Source organism: Emydura macquarii, unplaced genomic scaffold, assembly GCF_026122565.2.
Source record: "Emydura macquarii macquarii isolate MOO-44397 ecotype Brisbane River unplaced genomic scaffold, CSIRO-AGI_Emac_v2 contig_2292, whole genome shotgun sequence".
In the NCBI taxonomy this organism is placed as follows: domain Eukaryota; kingdom Metazoa; phylum Chordata; order Testudines; family Chelidae; genus Emydura; species Emydura macquarii.
The window spans coordinates 1,916,985-1,943,646 of NW_027132429.1; the positions used below are offsets into that span (position 1 = coordinate 1,916,985).

A 26,662-nucleotide genomic window follows, 5' to 3' on the forward strand; every position below is an offset into this window, starting at 1 on the left:
GAAAAATAATCCATTTCCCAGAACGCTTGCAGCCAAAGGATGTGGGATGAGGTGGGGAAAAAGAGGGAGGGTAGAAGGATAAGGTATGGATCCCAGCCAAGCTCAGGGCATGGTGCTTTCCCCCCCCGGAAAAGCCAGCTTGGAAGAGAACCAGTGCCAGCTGTCAGAGTCCCAGCCGCTGGGAGAAGAGAGGAGGAGGGGGGAGATTTCCCTGGTGATGAGGGGAGAGAAAGAGGGAGGAGAAATCAATCAGCTTGCTTTGCCTTGTCATCAGTTCTATACTAACAAGAAGGGGTGGGGGGGAGAGGAGCCTGTACCAGGCCCCCCTACATCAATCACTTTGCATGTGGTGGGGGAGCCCTCCCTGTCTCAGACTTGACTCCACACAAGGATGTAGATGATCGTCTGTTAAGCCAGCTCTCTGGACTGCCTCTCCCTGGTAAGTTTCATCTTTACTACACCTCTCAATAAAAAGATTGCCACCATCTATTCTTTTTGTCTCTAGGGGAGAGGTGCAGGGGAGGGAATATGCTATTTTCCTTTTACAGCCTATTGTCTGCCCAGCATGTGATTTCCTCCCTGGTTCCCCTGGATTGAGTAGTTGTTTGGCTACCCCTCCTTGCTTGGCCGTGTGGTTATTAAGTACATAAAACTATTCATGACAGGAGCCCATTTAAATTATTTATGCTAACCAAAAAAAAGGTAATTAAACTACAGCTGCTTAAACCCCTTGGGCTGATTCTGGTTATACAGAATGAGTTGACTCTGGCAGCCTTTTCCTGCCTTTTTTTAATCATCAGTGAGGGGGATTGAGAGGGAACAAAATAAACCACCACACAGAAGGGTTTTGCTCCTGGGTAGTGAATGAGCAGTACTGCATCAGGGAGAAACCCCCCTGCTTTAGGATTCAGAGAATCAGGAACTGTTTCTTTTCAGCTCCAACAGAGCCTGGCTGATAGCATGCTCAGAGAGGCTCAAATTGGTGAAGCTTCTGTGATTGTAATTGCTAATCAGGGCTCAGGGCCCCCTTGAAGGGAGACCAGAGTTCTAATTCTGCCTCCGTGTGTGACCTTGGGTAGGTCATTCCCCCCCTGTAAAAGGGAGATGATGACACTAACCAACCTCTTAGGAGCATTGATTTGGGTTTGTATGCTTTGCAAAAGAAAGTCCTTGCTAAATTATTATTGCAGTAGTGCCTAGAGGCCCTAACCAGCGATCGGCCCTGCTACGCTGGGTGCTGCACACACATTTAACAACAAGACCATCCCTGCCCCAAAGAGATTACACTCTGAATATTAAGGGGCATGTTAGTCTCGCCAAAAGGCTGTGATCTTCTCCTGCTATACATTGCTAAATTGCCTCCTCTTTCTAAACAACCTACAGCAAGAGACTGAATCTGTGCAGTGTTTATTTTGAGAGGACAAGATTTGCAATGGCTAGGCAGCTGGCATGCTGCAGCCCCTGCTCACCATGCTAATCTGAATTGCCTCACCATTAGCTTGGCCTCCTGTTTTTCGTTTGTTGTTCCCACCTGTTGTCTCCCATTTTATACTTAGATTGGAAGCTCTTGGAGGCAAGGATCATCCTTTCATTATATGTATGTACCGCACCTAGCACAAGGAGGCCCTGCCCCCCAGCTGGGACCTGGTGTTACTGCAATATAAATAAATGATGAGAAGAGTGGAAATCTACCTCTCCAAGTACTTACATGGCCCTCTGACCTATTGGATTGAAGAGAAACTGGCTTGGAGAAAAATGGTGCAAACTGTGTTTTTCAAAAGCCAGGGCCAAAACATTCACAAGTGGTCCCTGGGTTTGTGGACCCACCTTGTGTCACATGGCACGGGAGTCTCAAAAAGTGCCTGACTTTTGGTGGGCCCTGGGCTCCTGAGTCATAGATTCATAGGGTGTATCTAGACTTGGAGCTGGGGCTGTGACTCTCAGCTCAAAGAGACATACTTGCACTAGCTGGGATTGAGCCAGCACACTAAAAGTAGAGTGTAGCCGTGGCAGCACAAGCAGTGGGTGGGGCTAGCTTCCCCAGCACATACTCATCAGAGGCCATAGGCCCATCCCTGGGAGAACTAGCCCTGCTATCTGCTAGCACCAGTGCAGCTATGTTCTATTTTAACTCCAGCAGAGCTAGTGCAAGGAATCATATCCCCCACTCAAAGTGGAGCCATACCTTTAGATTTGAAGGCCAGGAGGGACACTAGATCATGTAGTCCGATCTCCTGTATTTCATTGGCCACAGAATTTCACTCAGTTACTCCGTATATTGAGCCAATAACATATGTCACTTTTGAAACCCACATCCCTGTAGGGGCCCGCTTTTCAGAGCTGCTTAGCACCCACCATTCCTGCTGCAGCTGCTCAGAATGCAAAAAAAAATCAGGCCTGAGGCATCCAAAAAATGGAAGCATCCCATGTCAGTGACCGCTTTTAAATAAGGTGGCCCTGAGGCTTTGTTGTATGTGTTTCACAGCATCTCTCTGGAATGGCCTGGACTCAAATCTGGTAGAGGGAGTTCCAATTTTGATGAGATCTCTCACACAGTGCTAGTCGCTTTGGTGGTGATTTGGGCTATGCCATTTTTAAACATGTTAACCTTTCGTTTAACCCACTTTAGATACTACAGTGATCAGGGCCCCTTTGTGCTAGGTGCTGTACAATACACAGTGAGACACAGTAGTGCTACTGCAGAGTTTACAGATTAAATAGACAAGAAAGACCAAGGATAGACGTGAGTTGCACAGAATCACACAGCAGGTAGTCAGTTGAGGCCACATCCAGTACCTTGCCACTAGCCCATGCACAAGTGTTTGACTTAAATGGGAATTAACAAAACTAGAATAAGAAGTGAAATTTTAAGTCGTCTAAACACAAATCACTTCCCTCTCAACACATTTCACTTCTTTAGGACCTTTGAGGTAGGTCATAACCCTAGCAGCTCTCCAGTTAACCATAGGGCTCAGGGTAGAACAGACCCAAAGTTCTGAGATATAGAAGAGGCAGGAAAAAGAAATTAACAGACACAAAAAATTCAGGACTTTTAAACACATCAAAGAGAAACAAAAAAGGGCATTTTCTAAAATTATTTGCAGGGCACCTTTCATCCCATATTTAAATTTCCAATAATTAGAAGATCGGATTTATTTAAAGAGAAATATTTACTAAGGCATATGGGTACTGCTGCTGATTTCAATGACTGCATAAAGTTACTCAGATGCTTAAGTGTTTGCAGGAATAGAACCTGAAATTCTCACCCAGTTCAGACTCCCTAAGACTTTTGCACTATCTTCAGCCCCTCTCAGCTTTGAAATAACAGATTCATGAATTTATAGCCAGATTTACAGGTTATGTAAGGATCTTCACCACAGAACATCCTACAGAAAAATCGTTGCAAAAGCAGGTAAAAAATTACATCCAGATGTATGCTGCATCATTATACTGCTAGCAATCTGCCTCCCAGACCTGCAGGGAAGGAGCCAGAGACAGCTGCAAAAAATAGGAGAGCAAAAATAACCATGAGAGACAAGGTAGATGAAGTAATATCGTTTATTGGTCCAACTTCTGTTGGTGAGAAAGACAGGAAGAGCTCTGTGCAGCTCGAAAGCTTGTCTCTCTCACCAACGGAAGTTGGTCCAATAAACAATATTAACATCCACCTTGTGTCTCTCAAATCCTGGGACCAATACAACACTACATATAATAAGCACAAGTCAGGCTGGGCCAGGATTTGGCTGGGAGACCCTCAAGGTACACTTGGGTGCTGCAGAAAGCAGTGGGACTCAGCAGAGGGTGCTCTCCCCTCTGAATCAGTGCTGATCCTGATGCTATTCTGTTATTCTAATCTACCTAGGTTCTTATGCTACACTCATCCCCCTAATATCTGAGTGCCAGCGCTTCTGTGTGGCACTACAGGGCATGTGCTGCAGGGAGAGGTGCTAGTAACTCGGTATGGGGGCATTCTCCCAACTGAGTCAGTGCTGGTCCAATACCAGATGCACTGGGCTGCAGGGAGCAGTGCAAGCAACTCAATAGAGAGGAATAGGGTATGTGAGGAGCTCTTCAGTTTCCTCCAACCACCTCCCAGGCTTTTCAGATTATGGAAATCCAGGTAATTAGGTGGTTTATAATTCCAGCAGCTGTCTCCCATCCACTCTCGACATCTCCCCTGTCATCCGTCTCTCTTCCCCTCTTTGAATCTCACACTTCTACTTTCTCTAACTTCTGCATTTGAAACCCTCCCAGTGCCCCCATTTTTAGTCCAATTTGACCTAATTCTATTGGGAGCAGTAAACATCAAAGCTGGAGCCTTTCCGAGGGAGATAAAGGGATTCTGTCTTCCAGTGGATCTGTTTACCATGTGGATTTGATTCTTCTTTGTAGAGGGGAAAGTGTCTGAATCTCACCACTGCAGAAGAGTTGGCTCAAGTGAGTGGGAATGGCACAGCCTTACGCGGCTTTGCATTTATTTGTGTGGATTAGGGACCAGGGTGCTGTCCAAACACATCCTGTGCATGTTGGTTCTGATCTGAAGTTTTTCCCATCGGCGGTATGTAATGAGTTTGGTGGGTCTCAGCTAGGCCTTAGAGGCTTTAGACTCTATCATAGCCCCATCCACTGTTGTTCAGAAATGGATCCCAGTTGCTTGGATCTGGGTCTAGGGGGCATTGGCTGTCAGTGGGTTTGAAGCCAAAAGAATCCTGCATTGACTGCAAGCCCCAGATCATTCTGTCCTTAACATGACTCAATGGTGGCTCACGGCAAGGCTGGGATTTGGACGCAAGTTTCTTTTCATTGTCTTTACAATTCATGCATAAATGTCTTAAGCATCCCCAGTGCTCAGGACTAGCTCGGCTCATTTATCTCCATAAAGACCAGTTGAAGGAGTTCCAGTGTGTAGGAGTGTAAAAGGACTCCAGAATTGACTTACATGTAAAATAATAGGGTCATTCTTTATTACATCCAAAAAAAAACCCCTCAACAAACAAACAAACAAACCAAACCACCTACGTGAAAAGAACATGAAGGTTGCAAATTCAAGTACACTCAAGAGTTAGGGAGTTCCAGAATTAAGGCTAATCCAACCCTGGAACACTGCTCTGCCCCCTAAAGGGCTGCGGGTCCTGGAGGAAAAAGCTCAGCTAGTGGAGATCTGCGAAAGGGAGGGTGGTGCCTATGGCAGGCTCTAATGCAAGGGGGAGAAAGAAAGATGCAACAGGAAAGGCCCCTGCAGGAGACCCTGGGTCGGGGCAGGGAAAGGCCAGTTTTATATGTGGAATTTATGTTGAACAAGAACTGCTTTATTGTGTATTTGAGAACAAACTCTGGCCTGAAGAAAGGGTTTGAAAAGACTTTGGGCATGGTGTTAGTCATTCCTGGGCTAGGTCGACAGGCCCGCAGCCCTACGAGACCCCTTGTGCATGTGCATTATGATAGTCTTTACATGATCGTGAACCAAGAACCCTTAATTCTGGCATTTATTAACTTTTGAGTTTGCTTTTAATGTAGGGTTTTTTGATGTAATAAACTATAACCCAGATGTTTTCTCTAGCAGTGAATTCTCCAGTCTAATCATAAATACCAGGGGATGATGTGGTGGGTAAGGCTCTGGATTGGGCCTCAGAAGATCAGGATTCAATTCCTAGCCATGTGTGATTTTAAGCAAATCACTTAGGAGCATATCCTCAAAGAAATTTAGGTTCCTAATTTCCACTGATTTCAATACGTTTGAGGATCTGGGCCTTAATCTCTGTGTTTCAGTTTCCCTATCAGTAAAACAGGGGTAATGCTTCCCTACCTCACTGGGGAGTTGCAAGGATAAACTCAGTAGTGTCAGGAAGGTGCTTGGACAGGACAATGATGAACAACATCTAAGTACTTAGTCAGACTTCAGATACACTGTGGTGATGCTCTTTGAGTCACTTCCACTCATTCATAGAATGGGGAGGTTAACTGCATGTCTGAATGACTATTATTCTCAGCCCTGGTGATTCATACCGGATGAAAGCAGGCAGGAAAAAAGGAGGAGCACTGGGAGAAGGGTGGATAGGAAGAGGGGCTAGAGAGAGATAGAGAAAGGGGAAGAGATGGGGGTGGATCCACAACTTACACAAAAAATGGTCTAGACACAAGCACTATAAAAAAGCCAGCATGTTACTATCTGTACAAGTGCTGTGTCCCCCTCTAATGGTTGATCCACACAGACGACAACAATCTATTACTGCCTCCAGTGAATGGAGTTACATAGGTGGTAGAGGGCAGGGCAGGAGGTCCTGGGGTCAAATCCCAGTGATAAGGACAACCATCAAGGATGAGTGGTAAGATACAAAGTGCCTCTGGAATCACCAGAATCTGTCTGCAAATAGACTGGTAACTGCTCCCCCCAAAAAAAGAGTAAATTAAATGTTAGGGCTGGAATGTGTTAAGCTTGTCACTAGTCAGGTTTCTACTGGAGTCAGCCATCCGTAGCAGGGATGCCAGCACCTGCATAAATCATAGCTCAGATTAGCTTAAGGGAGCTCTTTAGTCAATACATTGAGACTGGAAAAGGGCATGTCTATTGAACATTGTTGGAGGTTTGAAGAAAACGAACTAGATGCTCCCATGTAGCCGGGGTCAGGAAGATGCGCTGGGGCTGATGGATATGCTCGAGCCGAGATGGAAACTTTCGGGAGCATTGATTGCATAGCTACAGCTCGGATGAAGGTGGCAGCTTCAGGATAAGGGTCAGGAACAGGCAGTTGCTGGAGAAAGTGGCATGAGAACCAAGAGGAGGGAATTCTCTTCTGCTTCAAACGAACCCTAGAACTCTGCTGAAACCACCCTAAATTAACCCAGGCTTGTGCAAGGGATTGAACCACACAGATGGGATCCAAAGCTCCTCAGCATTTAGTGGGTGTTTGGGCCTAGGAAGTGGGGTTAAGTCTGTAATAGCAGGAGCTGAGAGAAACTTTAGAACTGGATCTTGAGGCTCCACCCCCACATCAGCTGTCTGGGGCTGAATGAATTTGGGGTTTTCCTTTGCTCCCGTCTCTGCAGTGACCGACTCCAGCCTCCCAGCATCAGGGAGTCCATTAGGCAGAGAAGAAGCTGCACAAAAGCAGGGAATTAATCACAACTGACCTGTTGCCATTTTGTCAGTGCTGGTCAATAGGTCCCTATCAGGTGCTGTGTGTGTCTGACTCAGCACTGTGGAGGGGATGGGTATGCACTGAACCACTGTTGTGGTGCCTCGAATGAGCCAGTTTCTAGAGGAGGTTGCTCCCTGGAGCTGGTCCGGCCCCTTGTCACATGAGACATGAATAATAATCCTTTGCCCTGTCCCAGAGCCTTCCATCCAAGGAGTTTAAAGCACTTTACAAACACTAGTTATGTTTCACAAGTCCCCTGGGAAATGGGTCAGAACCATTATCTCCATCTTATAGATGGGGAAACTAAGGCAAACAGAAGGGACATGATTTGCCCAGGGCCAGTATTAGAACCCAGGAGTCCTGCCCCTGCTGTAGCCAGGAGACCTCATTCTGTCCCACAGAACCCAAGAGTTCTAACTCTGTCCCTGCACAAACCACTAGTCCAGGTTCCATTCTTTTTTATAAGGTAAGAAGAGGAAGGATGGCGCAGAGGTTAGTGCGCTAGCTAGGAGTTGGGCAGCCTAGGGACTCCAAGGGCAGAGCACCTCCTGCTGAGTCACTATTTCCAGCAGCATCCCTGTGCTTTCTTAGAGATCTCCCCTACTTAGCATCAAAGGATCCCAAGGGAGCAAAGCCCTCACAGCAGGGCTGATAACATGCTCAGCTCTGGGTGAGCTGGATTTCTCAATGTTCCCAGCATGCCAGAGTCACTTCTGCATATACGCTGCATCCTGGATGTTACATGTCTGGGGGGAGAAAATTAAACAGACTAGAAAAGAATTAACTCCTTCAATTAAATTGCCCAGTGAGCTTCCCTTAAACAAAGTTACAATGAAAGATAAGCAGGAGGAGACCCCTGCACAGTTGACTTCAGTCCAGTTGCATCTATGTGACCCATAAAGACAGAGTAGAAGCATGCACCTGGTGAAGGGCCCATGGCCCCTGCCATAGCTCTGACTACCACCCCTTGGTGCAGAGGCAGGCGCTACGCAAGCTTTCATGTGCTGCTCAGCCAAGGCACCTCCACCCCGTTCATCAACACCCAGAGCAACTTCCAACCCTCGGGCCCTGCACTCTCTGTCAAGACACCTCAAAAGCTGAGTTGTGGCAACTCCAGCTAGCCCTGCTCCCACACCATGCAGCAATCCCAGCCCATTGCCCCCACCAGCTCCTTCCCTCTGTTATTCTAGCACTGGGCTCCCCACACACAGAGCTCTGCTGATGCCCCTCATTCCTAAACCACAGCCAATTGCTATGCCAACCATGGGTGCGCCCCCTCCCGCCATCACACACACACCCAGCGTCGCCCGTTGATCCTGCTCTCTTCCATTCCTGAGTCTCATTTTAAGCTAACCTCACTGTATCACTTCAGGCCTCAAACCATTAAAAACTTGCATTTTCACACAGCTCCACCGTGAAGGCTGAAACTTGGATTTGATTAAATTGCTCTGAGTTGGGGTCTGTTTACACTCAGAGATTACAGACCCTGAAGGATCCAGATCACTGAGTTTCATACATGTCTGCTCATTACCTATGTCACGAAGTTAACCATGTGCTCAACGGAGGCTGATTGTCATCGCTGGCGATCCATCAAGGCGAGGATGATCTCTTCCATGGGTTTTATTTTATATGGGTCCTTTGGTGACTGAGGAGTCCGATAGTTGAGCCGTAGACTCATTGGCATTGCAGGTGGTGGTGGAAGGCAGGGTTGGCCATGATTACTGCCTGACAGTTGTCTGTCCTTTCTTTTCTGGCATTTTTCTGTGACCAGGGCTAGGCGATTTTCCTCAGAAATGGTCATTCCTTCTTTGACAAGTCTTCACCAGTGAGCCCTGCCTTGGGCTCCTGTCTCCCAGTGGGTCATGTTGATGCCACATCTCTTGATGTTTGTCTTGAGGATGTCTTTGAAGTGTTTCTTTTGGGCTCCCCGTTTCCTTTCTCCCAATAAGCATGTTAGGAAGGAAAACTCCACCAGATAATGAATGTTACTGCTAAGGATTCAGCCAAGTTATTTAAACTCCTTTTTGTACTGACTAAGTCGAAACTGAGAAAGTGAACTGGCAATTTCCACCTCAAAACCAGCTCATGGAAGGGAAGTGACAGCTCCTCCCAGTGACTCCAATACGGTTGCACTTTGATAGGGTCCCCATTGCCAGTTCTTCTCTGCTTGTTTCTTTACAAACAGCTGTGGCACTGTTAGCTCACGCATCTCCTCCAATCTTTACCCCACAAAAGCAAAAAACTTGGATTGGGAACTGTCTCAGCTCCCCAAATAACGGGGTAGAACAAAAACCCGGCGTGCAGGAGTCAAGAGCCAATGATTACTCTAGAAAGAGTTAGAATCTTTCCTATCCATCCATTTCCTTCCAGTTGTAGCTATGTGGCTTAAGCTTATATGTGCTACACCTTCAAAGTTTCTGCCATGTTGTGAGGCAGAGCTGACAGAGGATGCTCTAGAAGGGAGACCCATACACACACTGGGCTCTCTCCCTCATGAAGACTTTATTTCTGTTCTTTCTTGTTGTGTCATTTTCCTTAATCTACAACAAAAGATGCTTGGGCTGGAATTCTATGGCTGCTTGTGGCTATAAGAACAACAGAGTTATATATGTAAAGTGCTTAGTAATCCTTCGACAGGAGTTTCCAGAGAGGGGCATTATTACCCCCAGAGGATTTCATTTGCAATATTTATGAGGCAGAGGCCTGTGCATGCACTTCACTCAGCCTGATGTGGGAGAAATGCTGGGAGAATGGACAGCATCTCTGCTCGAGGGCAAAACTGCAGCTGCTGGTGGAAACAGGATTAGAGAGGGGATTACCTGACACTGCACTGATAAAGCTGACAAGCAGGTTTAAGCTCAGGACTCCTGGCCAAAAACATAGCGAACGCTGAGGTGCCACATAATTTCTCAGGAATTAGCAGCTGCCTGAGAGGTGAGAGGCAGTGACAGTAGTATCGAAATCACAGATTGTTAGCCACTAGTGAGGCCCCGAGAGCAACAGGGTACCGGAACCAGGTCATCCGCAGGAGCCAAATCAGAGCCACTCCACACAAATGCCAATAGCATGCTTCTCATCTGCCTCCTCCAACCCTGGGCACGTCTCTGGCTGGCTGTGTTCTCTGAAGAGCACAGAATGATCTGGCAGTGGCCTCCATAGGGTCCAGTCTTAGCCCTTCATCATCAACACATTTCTTGCCCCCCCAGGACTGGGGAGGTGGATTGTGTGGGGCTAGTTAAAAAGGGGTCCCTCCCGATCTGGTCACAGGCACTTGGACAAGGTGATGGACGATGCATTTTGGAGGGGTGGGAAGCTTTTCCTGCCCAGGTTAGACCTGCTGTGGGATACATCCTCCAGCTCTCTCTATCCAGCACCTGGAACCAGTGTTAAAGAAAAGAAAAGCATGCTCTGCTAGCTGGTGGAAACATCTTACTGAAGCATTTGTCCCTTCTATTTATTTATTTTTCTGTCTGCTGCTTGCTGTGATTCACTCCCTCCTTTCTTCTCTTTTGTTTCTCAAAGCCTTGTCTCAGGAGACCTCTGCTTTTAGCACCTGGCGACTTTGAAGACCGCACTCCTCCACTTTCATCTCCTCGCAGCACTGGCAGCAGCAGCAGCAGCACACAGAGCCCTAGCATGCATCTGGCCTTCTCCTTTCACTCCACGTCCTTTGAGTTTTGTGCCTCACAGTTTGTTCTATTTGTCCTTCTCTCCAAGGACTTTGGGTGGGCTCCCAAATTCTGAGCTGAACAGCTTAGTGGGACAGACATTCAGTTCACACCGGGAAGTGTCCTTGGTAGCCTGGAGGGTGTAAATTGATCCACTTTTTAAATCTGCAGTGGATTAGCAGCTGGGGAGATGCAAGAGCAGCAAGTCCTGGTTACAAGTGCAGCATGAGCCAATGCAGTGCGAGCTTCCCCTAGTCACTGACACTCAGGCCACGTCTACACTTCATGTGTGACAGGGGCACAGCTATGGCGCTGCAGGGATGCTGCTGTAGCACTGTTTAGACACCTGCCATAGCATGGAAGGGTTCTTTCTGGCTCCGTAGATAATCCACCTCTCCAAGAGGCAGTAGCTGGGTGGACAGAAGACTTCTTCCATTGGCCTAGCCATATCTACATCAGGGGCTAGGATGTCTTAATGACATTGCTCAGGGTGTGAATTGAGGTTGATCTAAATTTTAAGTGTAGACAAGCCCTTTCTTTGGGGAGGTGGTGTTCTGACACTGACAGAAAAACTCCTTCTGTCAGTATAGACGGCATCCACGCTAAGCGCCTCTGCAGGTACAGTCTCTGTAGTGTAGGCCTACCCTTAGCCCTGTGCTCAGGTGTGGGAGAGTTTAGGTATCAGGCTACGACCATTCTGGACCTCTTCACCATGACTTGCAGCAAGACAGGGCAATCAGTGACTATTGCAATGCTGGTTTTGTGATGGGGCGTCCAGTCCCTCCAGGAACTGGACTGAGAGCCACCAAACTTCTTTCCTGAATGAATGGGTGAACTGATCCATTTCTAAATGCCTGCAGGAGGTGCGCTCCCTGATCTGGTAACTCCAAGATGAGTTTGGGCTGACAGGTTTTTTAGTACCTGGTAGCACATATAAAGCAGAGTTTTCAAAAGCACCTAAGCCAGTCCTATCAAAAGTGAATGGGACTTGTGCTCCTAATTCACAAAGGTGCTTTGGTAAATCCCATGCTAATGTCAGACTGTAATGGAGAAAGACAGCAATGCTGGAATTAATTGGTCAATGTGTGCAATGCTGGGATGAATTGAGTTGGGCAGTGTGTACACACACGTACACATAGAGCAATGCTGGGTTGCACTGATCAGTGTGTACACACATCCCTCTGCTTCCCCTGGATGGAATCAGAACTGCTTCATCATGTGTCATAAGCCCTATATCACTAACAGAGATTCCTGCTTAGCTCAAGTGACAGTGGACTGTGCTTTTTGCAGCAGGAGCATCTGAGTTCTATTTCTGCCATTGCTGTGAACAGCTGTGTTGTGCAGTATGTGAGTGACAACTGTGGAATGCCACTGGTTTGTCACCGAGCATTCCAGATTTGAGATTCAGACTCAAAAAGTGAGCAGCTTTCTTTAATGGGGAAATCAAACGAATGTGTCAAACCAAAGGGAAGATGGTTAAAATTCTGTAGTATTCTCCTTTTCTTATGTGGCTCTTGGACATAGGGACGGGGGAGGGTTAAAGAGAGAGAGACACCTACATCCCCCAGCCAGATCCGTTTGTCTCATGCATGATATACATGATATACAAGCAGGTCTCCCTGATCTATTGACTTTATAACGCATTGAGTAATAAATACCTCAGAGACAAACTGCAAGGAGAACACACACCCACATGCATCTGTCTTCTAAGGCAGATGGGCTGAATGTTTTTTCAGCCACAGAGTGTTCCCAGGAACAGACAAGGCCTTCCATAATGGATGCAGAAGGTGAGTGGATGGCAAGAGAGAGTCTTACCAGACGTACTGCTTATATATGCACCACCACTGGAAGCATCTCCATGAGGGTCAACATCACCAGTGAACAAGAGCAGTAGTGACAGCACCTTGCAATTAGAAGGCCATGCAGAGCCTTGACTAAGGTCACACAGCAAGCCAGTGGCAGAGCCAGGAATAGAACCCCAAGCGTCCTACACCCATGTCTCTGTTCTAACCACTAGGCAACATTCCCTCCCAGAACCAGGAATAGAACCCAGATCTGAGTGAGCAGGGCAATTCAAAGAAGCAGTGGAGACTGGTAAGATCAGAACCATGGGTAGGTGAAATTGACTCACAGAAGTGCCATTGAGAGCCATTCAGGAACATAGGACTGAAGGGATTCCTGGGTCATTACATCCTGTCCTCCGTTTTCTCAGGCCGTCCTATCATATCATCCCGCTCATAAACATACCAATCTCCATCGTCACATAAGTCAGGTGACTTTCTCCCACTGGGAAGCTGTTCCAGAACATCCTCAGATGTTTAGAAACCACCTTCCAATTTCCAGCCATCATTATCTATCCCGAGCTGCTCTTTGCATGTCCTCCATGTTGTTATGTCCCATAAATTTCCCTCACTAATTCCTGTTCAAGGAAGGAAATCATTTAACATTGCAGGATTTTGAGGGAACCTCAGCCTCTCATGCTAGGGCTGCAGTGACAACAGGCTTAATTTTCAGAGGTGCTGGAAACATGCAGCTGCAAATTGAAGTCGATGAGAGTTGTGGATGCTCAATACTTCTGAAAATGAGGTCCAGTGCATCTATCAGGACTGCAGCCTCATCTACAGGCAGGAAATTCAGTGCCTTAGTGGATCATATCTCATAGGATTAAGAGTGTGAGTTGATATTTTTTTTGACACTCAAAGAGTGCCAGGGGATCTTTAACAGCCACAAGAGATCAGGGCTTCTATTTTATTTCTCATCTTAAAAGACAATACCTCCAGCAGCACAGCAATCTGGCACTGGATTCAGAGCTTCTCCCACATCACTCTCTGCAGTACAGTAGCCCCTAATACTGTGCTGGCTAAGTATTGACTCAGAGGAGGAAGCCAGCCCCATTGAATCACTAACAATAATTCCTTCAGGACCAAGTGTTCCTTAAAGGTCTCCCATCCAGATAGTGGCCAAGGCTGACCCTTCTTATCTTGCAAAATCTGAGGAGACTCATTGCTCAAAATGCAACATCCACAGGCATCAGTTATAAGTTGCATAGCTTCTTTAGTGGGCTAGGAAACAGCCTTGCAAAAGCATTCCTTATAACATGGGTGAACTGATGAGACCAGGTATGTCACTGCTGTGAGCTCCTTGGGGTGGACCGTCTTTTTGTCCTGTCTTTGTGCAGCATCTAACACACTGGGGTGCTGGTCCATGACCCGGGTTCCCACACACTATTATAATACAACAAATAACAATATACCAACAAACAAACAGCCTTTGAAGGGCCCTGACGGCTTTTGAGCCCAGAGAGAAATCTCTAAAACAATCCCATAACTTCCACACTTGCTGCTTCTTACAGATTCCTGGAATAGGAGAGCCTGACTGGAATACAGAACAGGGCTGCTCATGGGGAACTGTGGTAAATGCATTGCGTAGGCGGTGCCGGCCCTTCAACAGCGTACCTGAGAACAGAGTGTGTAGGCAGGAAGGCTGCCTCCCTGTCCTGCTGGTTGGTAAATCTGATCTCTGGAAGACCCCAGCTCTGGGGTGATTCAGTTTTGTTTTGATCGAAATGGATTTTAAGTGGCAGTGGTGGTATGATGTGAGGGGGCTGACTGTTTGCACTGGGGCCTCTTAACCCCCTGTTTACGGACTGGTGGCATAATAGCTTTCCTTGTCACTTATTAGGGGAAACTGATATTGTGAGTCACAGCTCACAGCCATTCCTTACTACTAACAATCCTACCACTACTTAGCATTATACAGAGCTGTTCATTTTCAAGGTGTTTTATTAACTAACCAATCCCTTCTTAGCAGGTAGGTCACTTAACAGAGAAACTGAGGCACAGAGAGAGGGAGAGACTTATATAAGGTCACAGAGTTATTGGCTAAATGGACTCAGTTCCTGATTTCCAATCCTGTGCTCAACCACACTTTTCCTATTTTATTGCTGCCATAATCTAAGGGGATTATTCTAAAGCACAGGACTAGGAGTCGGGGCTCCTGGATTTGATTCTCAGATCTACCACTGTCTTGTTGTGGGACCCATCTCACTGCCTTTCTGTCCATCAGTGTTCCCATCTACAAAATAGTAACACCACCACCTAGCTCTTTTACAGTGAGTCAGTGGGACAAGAATGTGTGGGAATGATGTTTCCACACTTCTGACCTTACATGCAGGGGAGGGATTAATTAACCTCTCTCTGGCCCTCATGGCAACACTCAAATAGTCTTTAACCCTCGTCTCCAGTGAGATGAGGGGAGAACTGGGGGAAACAAGCCATTCTCCAATACCTTAATCTGAAGGCAGAAGCAGCAAGTGATATGAGGAGAAGGCTGGGTAGAGGCAGGGAGAGAAGGTGACAGGCGAGTGGGACTTGAGTATCCTAAAGGCATTTCCCATTTAAACATTTAGCAGCCGCCTTATTTACTAGCAAAACCACTTATGGTCTCTCCTGGTGACTTGCCTCCTCAGAGGCTCCCTCGGAAAACTCTTTGAGTCTGCTCACACATTGCAGGACTTGGTGTGCCATGGTTTCTAACACACTGCGCTGTTTACACTTCGCTTACCATTCTTAGCAAGTGGCTGATTTATCATGTCACTGTCAAAACACGGCCAGATCAGAAGGATGGAGGGCACCCAGGTGAGGTTCTCTTTTCCCTCAGTCTGAGTCAGTGCTGAACCCAGTGGCCCAGCGGGTTACTAGGATGACGGAAGGGAAAGGGATTGCTACAGAAGTGGTGCTGGTGATTCTGCAGAGGGGCTCTAAGTCAATAATGCATTACTGCCTCAGCAAAGTGTCAGTGCAGGATATGAAGGGACTTAAATATCTTCTTCACCTGTTTCATAGAATCATAGAACCCTAGAAGATTAGGGGTGGAAGAGTCCAACCCCCTGCTTAATGCAGGACCAACTACAACTAAATCATCCCAGCCAGGGCTTTGTCAAGCTGCACCTTAAAAACCTCTGAGGATGGAGATTCCACCACCTCCCTAGATAACCCATTCCAGTGCTTCATCACCCTCCTAGTAAAAACGTTTTTCCTAATATCCAACTTAGACCCCCCCCCCCCCCCAACTGCAACTTGAGACCATTGCTCCTTGTTCTGTCATCTACTACCACTGAGAACAGCCTAATTCCTTCCTCCCTGGAACCCCTTTCAGATAGTTTAAAGGCTGCTCTCAAATCCCCCCTCATTCTTCTCTTCTGCAGACTAAATAAGCCTCGTTCCCTCAGCCTCTCCTCATGAGTCATGTGCTTCAGGCCCTAATAATTTTTTTTGCCCTCTACTGGACTCTCTCCAATTTGTCCACATCCTTTCTGTAGTTGGGGGCTGAAAACTGGACACAGTACTCCAAATGAGACCTCACCAGTGCCGAATAGAGGGGAATAATCACTTCCCTCAATCTGCTGGCAATGCTCCTACTAATGCAGTCCAATATGCCGTTAGCCTTCTTGGCAACAAGGACACACTGTTGACTCATATCCAGCTTCTTGTCCACTGTAACCTCCTGGTCCTTTTCTGCAGAACTGCTGCCTAGCCCATCGGTCCCCAGTCTGTAACAGTGCATGGGATTCTTCCATCCTAAGTGCAGGACTCTGCACTTGTCCTTGTTAAGCCTCATCAGATTTCTTTTGGCCCAATTCTCTAACTTGTCTAGGTCACTCTGTATCCTATCCCTGCCCTCCAGCATGTCTACCATTCCCCCCAGCTTAGTGTCATCTGCAAACTTGCTGAGGGTGCAATCCACCCTATCCTCCAGATCATTAATGAAGATGTTGAACAAAACTGGCTGCAGCACCGACCTCTGGGGCACTCCGCTTGTTACCGGCTGACAACTAGACATCGAGCTGTTGATGACTACCCGTTGAGCCCGATGATCTAGTCAGCTTTCTATCCATCTCATAGTCCATTCTTGCAACCCATACTTCTTTAACTTGCTGATAAGAATGCTATGGGAGACCATATCAAAAGCTTTGCTAAAGTCAAGGTATATCACGTTCAGTGCTTTCCCCACATCCACAGAGCCAGTCATCTCATCACAGAAGGAAATCAGGTTGGTCAGACAACACTTGCCCTTGGTGAATCCATGCTGATTGTTTCTGATCACCTTCCTTTTTTCCAAGTACCTCAAAATGGATTCCTTGAGGACCTGCTCCATGATTTTTCCAGGGAATGAGATAAGACTGACTGGTCTGTAGTTCCCCAGATCCTCCTTCTTCCCTTTTTTGAAGATGGGCACTAGATTTGCCTTTTTCCAATCATCCAGGATCTCCCCCGATTGCCATGAGTTTTCAAAGATAATGGTCAATGGCTCTGCAATCACATCAGCCAACTCCCTCAGCACCCTTGGGTGCATTGCATCCGGCCCCATGGACTTGTGCATGTCCAGCCTTTCTAAATAGTCTTGAACCTGTTCTTTCAGCACTGAGGACTGCTCACCTCCTCCCCATTTTGTGCTGCCCAGTGCACTAGTCTGGGAGCTGACCAAAAAAAGCACTGAGTACTTCAGCTTTCTCCACATCATCTGTCACCTGGTTGCCTCCCCCATTCTGTAAGGGGCCTACATTTTCCCTGATCTTCTTCTCTTGGGAGCGGGAACCCTGGGTTCTGGCAGCTATGAACTGGCTAGTGCATGAATGTGGCATTGCTGCCTCACCTGTTGGGTGGAATCAGAACTGCTGGTTTTGTGTCACAAACCCTATACTGGCCACAGCAATTCTTCTTTTATCTTGAGGACTAAAGAGAACCCACCCATCAGTGTGTGTTATGTCTCCCCTCGACGTCCAATCCACAGAGAATCTGAGTCTGTGGCAGCTCTCGGCTGTAGAGGCTGGCTCTTTAGGTCAAGTTATAAATGCTCATGGGCCAGCTCTGGAGATCAGTATTTCAAGCCAAGATGGTGGCTGTCCTGGACCAAAGGAGTTGAGGTCTAGGCCTGCTGTTGCAGGAATGCTGCTACTATATACAGTAAAGTGACACTCATGAAGTTTCCAGCTCGCCATGGATTTGTCACATTTGTTTTATAGAAGGGAGATGAAGAGACTCTTTCCAAGGTACTACATGAGTCAGTGACAGCACCAGGGCTAAACCTTAGGAATTCTTGACCCAGTCTCCTGCTAGCCCAGTCCCCCTCTCTAAAGGAGAAGGCAGCGTGTTTGAGAACACAGAGCACTCAAGTGGTACTCAAGAGACCTGGGTTCCATTTGCAGCCCTGCCACTGTCTAGCTGGGTGACCCTGGACAAGTCCTATTATCACCCTGTGCCACAGTTCCCCCATCTGTAAAATGGAGATGATACTGACCTCCTTTGTAAAGCCATCACTAGGTAATACCTAGTAAACACCACTAGGTAATACCTAGCTATTATTAAAGTGATGTAGCTGACATCAACCCATTGCTGTCATTCCCCAGCTGCAGTATTGGGCTCTGCCATCTGGATCCTTAAGCCTCCCCACCACCCTCTTTTCACGGCACTGCACTTCACAGCTCTGCTTTCTAAAGGCTCCTTGTGTCATACAGTAGTGATCCGCACTGCCCCCACACAGCAGAGACAAGAGGAGCTGAGAACTACTCTCCCAGGGGACCCGCTGCTGGTTCATTTGAAGTAGGCCCAGCAGCCCTGCATCGAATGGGAAGGCTGGCTGGCCAGGTGCTTGCAGTGATCACAGTCTACCTTCTCTAATTAACTGAGTGCCAACTGCTGAGACATGGCAGCTTAACTTGGTTTCCTGAGGGGAAGGAACATAGGCTGAAGATGTAAGACAAACTTTCCCCCTGCGGCGATTGCTGTAATGAGGAGGGAGGCAGGGGAGGGGAGAAGAGAAAGGAGCCATGAGCTCAAGGCTCCCTCAGTGCTGGAATGGCTGGAGTAAAGGGAGGCATGTAAGTCCTCCGGCTTTCATTCACGTCTAGTTTATCACTCGCCTGGGGTGGAATGAGTTCCATGCAGTCTGAGGTCTCTTTGGCCTGAGCCTATGCTCTGCATAGCATGGAACTTCCCATTTTGGTTGCAGTTCACACCCAGTCGACCAAGGCTGAATTTTCCTCTCCCCACAAGCTGAGTGAAACAAACAGCAGCAGCGGTGAAAAGGACATGAGAATGAAAAGTTCCTTCACTTTCAATAATCTCAGCTGCTTGGAGTAAAATAAGGAAGAACATTTGAGTTTTTAAAAAAGTGTAATTTTTTTTAAATGACTGTGTTCCTTTAAAATGTGTGGTCTCATTTGAATAAAAGGTGCAGTCTCATTTGCATACCAACTGGCCCTGCTTCTGCAGGGGGGGGAGTTTCTAAGGGCACCATGACCTTGTGTAAGGTCCCTGACTCTTGGGTACATATGTTGTTTTCTTCCCTTTTCTGTTCCATGGCCATGTGATTTCCTCTTTGCTACAAGGTGAGTGTTCAGAGGTCACTGTGCTTCCCACGCAGCAAGCCTCAGCAGAGGAAGGGACATACACAAGCAACACAGAGGTCTAAGGTTTAGCGCAGGGAACTGGGAGTCAGGACTCCTCAGTTTGCTTTGCAGCTCAGGTTGTCTAGGAGTCAGCAGAGAGCTGGGGGTCAGAGCTGCCTGCGTTCTAGTCTAAGTGTTCCAATGGAGGATAAACAGAGACGCTGGGGAAGTTTCGCCTTCCTCTGCTGCATGGGGCACAGGTGACTTGCTGGTTTGAACTAGAGCAAATAATGGATTCTCTGTAACTCGCAAGATTTGAGGACGTCAGTAACTCAGCCAGAGGTTATGGGCCTACTGCAGAAGTAGGCGGGAGAAGTTCTGTGGTCTGCAATGTGCAAGTCAGACTAGATGATCAGAATGGTCCCTTCTGGCCTTAAAGTCTACAAGTATGTCCTTAGCTCCTTGCGTTCTGTGATCTCAAAGTGCAACAGGGGGAGTAGTTAAATATCACAAACTGTTTCCTTAACAGATAAGATAATTAAGGCAGAGAGAGAGGAAAGTGACTTGCCCAGTGCAGAAAAGAGAACCCAAGAGTGCTGTTTTCTCTCCTTCTGCACTTACCTCCTTTGACTGATCTCCCAGTTCTAAAATCCCCAAAAGAGAACAGGTGCCACCGTTTTCCTTACCTCATGCTGGCAGTTGCAGGTCCTTCCATCTGCCTCTCTGGTCATTGCTTCCTCCCAATCCAGTCTGGGTTTGGCAAATGATCTAAGGTTTCAAAAATAAAAGAGAAGAAATGTTGATGGTTTGTTTGGGAGTTCCAAAGAAAACAGCCATACTGGGACTTTGCATCTTTCTCTGACAGTGAATTTCCTCCAAGCTAAATGAGTGCAGCTGGGCTGTGAAAATTCAGTGCAGTTTCTTGGGTATCCTTGGGAGCCAGATTGTCAGGAGCGGGGTCTTGCCAAGCCCAGCAAAATCTCGAGTCCTAGCCAAAGGAATTGAGGCTTGTCATGTTACTATTAACAGAACTTCCTAGGGTGATGGGAGAGAGAGGAAATGCACTCGTAAGGAGTGATGCAAAGGGAGGCAGAGGATTACAACTGAAGACTGTGAAGGGCAACTGAGATAAAGGCGGGCAGCAAAGATGGGTGGCAAAGGGGAGAGGGAACAAGTGACGATGGCCAGACCAAAGGGGATAATAGGTAATAAGGGGAAATGAGTAAAGGAGGGATCAAATTACATGAAAGCCAATGAGCCCAGGGAGGAATCAGAGAAAGTGGCAGTGAGGGAAGAATCAGAATGGGTGTCAAGTATGCAGGCAAGTAAGGCAAGAGAGGGGGCCATCGAGGCAGGAAACCCCTCAAATTGTCCTGGTTTCCTGTATTTCTACAATCCATTTCCCACTGGGCAGAGGCTTTTGGCTCCCAGTGCAGCTGGAGGAAAGCCCCCCAGTCCACCAAAAGAGCAGCAGTGATGGCGAATGCTGAGGCCCCACCCAACCAAGGATGTTTGTTCGTGCAGCAGCCTGGACTGCTTTGGCTCTGGGGCACAGCATGTTACTAATGAGGAAGCGACTGAGAGTCCCTGCTTTCAGGGGGATTCTCTGGCAATCTCAGCCCCATTCTCCTTCACTCTAGTGTGTAACACCTCCACTCCACAGGATGACGGAGCTGCGTGTGTGTGCGTGCAGCACAGCAGTTTCCTCTAATTGTCAGTTCACACAGGGACAGTGTGGGAGTGTTGAGGAAAACAGAATGACACGTGGAAAAGAAACCCTCTGAAATGTGAATGAAAGAGAGGGGCTGTCTGCGTCTGAGTTAGGCAGTTTCTGAAAATACACGTGTGAGACACCATGCTTGCAGTTTGTCTGTGTGTGTGATGGTAATTACAGGGGCATCAGACACCATAAGTGTGTGTGTTTTGTGTAACAGGTGTGTGATGTGACAGTGCATGTGTGCAGAGGTGATAACGTGAGAAGGGTCAAAATAGGTGCATCGCTGTGACAGCTGTCTGTATGCAATGATATCAGTCTTACCCCCCCCCCCTCACAATACCATCTGAGGGCCTCACAATCTTTAATACATTCATCTTCACAACCACCCCTGGGGTAGAGCAGCACCCTTCCCCCTATTGTAGCAAGGGGGACCAAGGCACAGAGAGACTCTGACTTGTCTAACATCACAGGAAGTCTATGGGAGCCGCGAGGAATGAGAAAGCGCGTGTGTATGTATGCACACAAACCTGAGACTGAGACGGGTGGGGGAGTTTTTGTGTGTGAGGCAGCATGCATGTGAGAGCAATGTGTGTGATGTTCACTGCCAATATTTCCACTGCTGGGCTCACACTGTCTCTCTCGGATTATGCAGGAGTTGTGACAACTGGAGCAGCTCCAGCTAGCATTCTCTGCACCCCTGGGAGTCACCCTTTGCACCCCATTCGGAGTGCCACCTGGGGCTACCTCAGGATTTGGAGCGGCACAAAGTCTGCATGTATTTAACCCTTAGGAATCTAGCTACTTCTCCAAGCTGGCACTGGCTAATCACTTGAAGGTGCTGTACTGGGGAGCAGGGAGGTTTCTGGTCACTGCTGGATGGGGATGGGTAGGGAATTCAGAATGGAAGCTCTGGGACACCCAGTTCCAGTGCCTCATGGCAGAAAGAGCTGTGCTGAATGGTACATAAGCACAGGCTGTGGATGTGACAGGAGCTTCCAGATACTTCAGTCCAACTGTCCCAGCAGAAGGTGCTGTAGGAAGTCAGGCATGCGTGCGTAGTGCAGGAGGCAGACTCCTGGCAGGAGAAGCTGTAGAGAACAGTGCCGGAACTTGGTTGAAGGATACTGGTCTCCAGTGTATCTCTCTGTTTCTCAAAGCCACTGTTTGCTGATGGAAAGATAAGCCAACAGGCCAGCTGGCATTTAAGGGTTTGGGGTGTTTTGCTAAATGCCTGGGATTCTCTTGGACTGGCGCAGCATACATGAAACACTCTCCATCAGATGTTACACAGCCCTTCTCAGCAGGAGAGCTGGTGCTGAAGGAACTCAAGGCTGTGGATTCCTCTTGCCTCTCACAAGACAGCTGCTTCTCACATTTCCCCTCTTGGTGCTACTTAGGTGTCAGCTCTGCTGTCAGAGACCCAAGGCTTTCAGCTTCTTGCTTCTCAAAGGCCATTAGCAGTGTCTTGTTGAAGGCTGAACTGTTGCAGCAAGAACCTGAAGGTGGGGTAGCTCAGGACAAGGCCCTCTGAGCTCTTGTGGCTGCAGCCCAAAGAGATCGGGACAGGTCAGGCTTCTGTGGGCAACTTACCTGGATGGCCAAATCCTGGAGATTTTGTTCTTATAGAGGAAAATCCTCTGCCATAAAGGAGGCCGTTGTGAGCCCTGGTCTTCCAAGGAGGGAACCTGTTCAGGCTGGTGGCTGAAAAATTGGATTGTTGACCCATAATATAGGATTGCTATGCTCTATGCATGGGGTGATTAAGACATGATGCTTGGAATCGGCTCCCATCATCAGCAGGTTCTTGGATGGTGCAGAGGCGCTACAACAAGCGATAATGCAAGCAAAAGCTGATTGCTGCCCAATGGTCTCTTGCTAAGGCAGGATGCCTACTGGGGAAGAAGATCATAGACTCAGGTGGAAGAGGAAGACAGGAGTCCATCCGGATTGGGAGCTGGAATGGTTTGTTGTGGTGTGGGAGAAATTGGGCTGGATCCCAGCCCATTTAGCGAGAACATCCAGCTTCAAACTTTGCCCTGTGATCCTCAACCCCATGGAGTTATATCCCTGATTGCCTGACCTCACAGGGGGCCAGTGATCTAGTGCCACGAGGGTCTCTGGGATCTGTGAGGCCGACAGAGTGTACTACAGTCTCCTCTGGCATTCCAAACATTCAAAGGCTGGATCTGCTGCCCCGGTCACCTCTGAGTAGGAAGCCTGGCACAAGGCAAGAGTGTGTTTCAGCATCTGTCCTGCCAGTGAGCTCCTGCTGTCACATCTGGTTATAAGCCATCTGGAAACAAAGAAGGGAGCAAACCCTGGGTGTCCCCACGTTCTCCCCCTCTTGGCAGCTTCAGCAGATGGACCAAGGACTAAAAGGGCCATGAAGATTTGAACTCCCCGGTCGCTCCTAGTTTGCACAGTAAGCTGAAGCGGGGTAGGGTGGGGCAGGGTGTTTGGGTGTGGAGGAAGCTTCTCTTCTAGGCTGAGTCTCCTCTGGTGAGATAGGACCTCCATCATCAGGCACTGCTGAGCTGGCATCTCTCTGATCAAACCCTGCAGAAATCAAACAACCCGAGTGACAGAAAAAAATTAGAACTGAAGGTAAAAGCAAAGGAGCTGGGAGAACAGCCAATGGAACAGTCCTCTGCAGCTGAGGCCACTGAGGTTCTTTGGCCTGTGGCTCCACCATGTGGCCAGCAATGAGACTGCAACTGGAAGGGGAAGAAACGGAGGCAGAGGGTTGTGCAGTTTTAAACAGTATGGGCCCCAAATGCAGACCATCGATGTGGCTCCATTGAGGCCATAGCGTTGCTTACAGTGTATTTGAGACAGCCCCATTGCTGTTTGAGACAGGAAACCCTGTTCATGTCCTGTTCTGGTATGGCACCCCACCACCCTGGTTAGAGGCAGCGCTGTCATTTCCCAGTAGTGGCTCACCATCCTGGCTTTGATGGGACTCTTACCACACCACCACCAAATGCGGTGTATAGCAGATGCCATTATTCATAAGAACATAAGGATGGCCACAGCAGGTCAGATCAGTGGTCCATCTAGCCCAGTATCCTGTCTTCTGACTGTGGCCAGAGCCAGATGCCTCAGAGAGAATGAACAGAACCGGGCAATTTATCAAATGATCTACCAGCTGTCCAGTCCCTGCTTCTGGCAGGCAGAGCTTTAGGGAGAGTCAGAGCATGGGATTGAGTCCCTGACCATCTTGGCTAATAGTCATTATTGGACCTATCCTCCATGAATTTACCTAATTTTTTTCCCGACCCAGTTATGCTTTTGGCCTGCATAACATCCCCTGGCAACGAGTTCCACAGGTCGCTTGTGCATGTTGTGAAAAAGAACTTCATTATGTTTGTTTGAAATCTGATGACTATTAATTTCATTTAGTGACCCCTGGTGGTTGTGTTGTGCTAAGGGGTAAATAACACTTCCTTATTCACTTTCTCCACACCGTTCATGATTTTACAGACCTCTATCATATCCCCACTAGTTAATCGCTCCTAATTTGGAAGTTGTTCCATACCCCTAATAATTTGTGTTGCCCTTCTCTGTACTTTTTCCAATTCTAATATATTTTTTTGAGATGAGTCAACTAGAACTGCACACAGTATTCAAGGATTAGGGTTTTCTGTCTTATCTATCCATGTTGTAACAGTTCCTAGTATTGTTAGCTCTTTGCGTGCTGCTGCCCATTGAACAGATGTTTTCAGAGAACTATCCACAATGACTCCAAGATCTCCTTCTTAAGTGGTAACAGCTAATTTCCACCCCATAATTTTGCATGTATAGTTGGGATTATGTTTTCCAATATGCATTACTTCGTATTTATCAACACTGAATTTCGTCTGCCATTTTCTTGTCCAGTCACCCAGTTCTGCGAGATCCCTTTGTAACTCTTCAAAGTCAGCTTTGGACTTAACTATCTTGAGTAATTTTGTATCATCTGCAAACTTTGCCACCTCACTGTTTTCCTCTCTTTCCAGATCATTTATGCATATGTTGAACAGCACTGGTCCCAGTATAGATCCTTGAGTGATCCCACTATTTAACTCTCCACATTCTGAAAACTGACCTTTTGTTTCCTATCTTTTAACCAGCTACTGATCCATGAGAAAACCTTCATTCTTATCCCACGACTGCCTACTTTCCTTAAGAGCCTTTGGTGAGGGATCTTGTCAAAGGCTTTCTGAAAATCTAAGTACACTATATCCACTGAATCACCCTTGTCCACGTTTGTTGACCCCCTTAGAGAATTCTAATAGATTGGTGAGGCATGATCTCTCTTTACAAAAGCTGTATTGACTATTCCCCAAACATCATGTTCATTTACGTGTCTTTCTGTTCTTTATATAGTTTCAACCAATTTGCTGGTACTGAAGTTAGGCTTACCGGCCTGTAATTACCAGAATTGCCTCTGGCGTCTGTCTTAAAAATCGGTGTTACACTAGCTACCCAGCAGGCATCTGGTATAGAGGCTGATTTAAGTGATAGGTTACATACCAGAGCTCGTAGTTCTGCAATTTCATATTTGAGTCCCTTCAGAACTTTTGGGTGAATATCACGTAGTCCTGATGACTTTTCACTATTTAATTCATCAGTTTGTTCCTAAACATCCTTTACTGACACCTCAATCTGTTACAGTTCCTCAGATTTGTCACCTAAAAAGAATGGCTCAGATATGGGAATCTCCCTCACATCCTCTGCAGTGAAGACTGATGCAAAGAATTCAATCAGCTTTTCAACAACAGTCTTGTCTTCCTTGAGTGCTCCTTTAACATTGTGATTGTCCAGTGGCCCCATTGATTGTTTGACAGGCTTCCAGCTTCTTTTGTACTTAAAAAAAAATGTTAGTTTTTGTGTCTTTTGCTAGTTGCTCTTCCAATTCTTTCAGGCCTGCCTAATTATACTTTTACACTTGACTTGTCAGAGTTTATTTTCTCTTCTATTTTCCTCAGCATGATTTGACTTCCAATTTTTAAAAGATGTCTTTTTGTCTCTGCCTATTTTGCTCTATTGTTTAGCCATGGTGGCATTTTTTGATCCTCTTACTATTTTTTTTAGTTGGCGTATACATATAGTTTGATTCTCTATTATGGTGTTTGTAAAAAGTTCCCATGCAGCTTGCAGGTATTTCACTCTTGTGACTATTCCTTTTAATTTCCATTTAACTAGCCTCATCATTATTCATAATTCCCCTTTTTTTAAGTTAAATGCTACTGTGGTGGGTTTCTTTGGTATTTTCCCCTCAACAAGGATGTTAAATTTAATTACATTATGGTTGCTATTACTGAACAGTTCAGCTATATTCACCACTTTGACCAGATCCTGTGCACCACTTAGGACTAAATCAAGAATTGCCTCTCCCCTTGTGAGTTCCAGGACAAGCTGCTCTAAGAAGCAGTCAATAATGGTGTCCAGAAATTTTATCTCTGTATCCCATCCTGAGGTGACATGTTCCCAGTCAATATACAAATAGTCGAAATCCCCCATTATTATTGGGTTTTCTGTTTTTGTAGCCTCTTTAATCTCCCTGAGAATTTCACAATCACCATCACCATCCTGGTCAGGTGGTCGGTAGTATGGAATCATAGAATTGTAGGATTGGAAGGGACCTCGAGAGGTCATCTACTCCAATCCTCTGCGCTTATGGCAGGACCAAGCATTACCTAGACCATCCCTCACAGGTGTTTGTCTAACCTGATCTTAAAAATCTCCAACGATGGATTTTCCACAAGCT

General features: G+C 47.0%; 1 protein-coding gene across 1 annotated transcript in view; it reads left to right on the forward strand.

The window, feature by feature from the left end:
• The first annotated feature begins 316 nt into the window (after positions 1-316).
• LOC137161266 (surfeit locus protein 4-like) overlaps positions 317-26,662 on the forward strand; it is a 37,016-nt gene continuing 10,670 nt past the window's right edge. The window contains exon 1 of the mRNA XM_067560375.1: positions 317-439. The gene's annotated coding sequence lies outside the window, so the exon portion shown is untranslated. The remainder of the gene's footprint in view (positions 440-26,662) is intronic.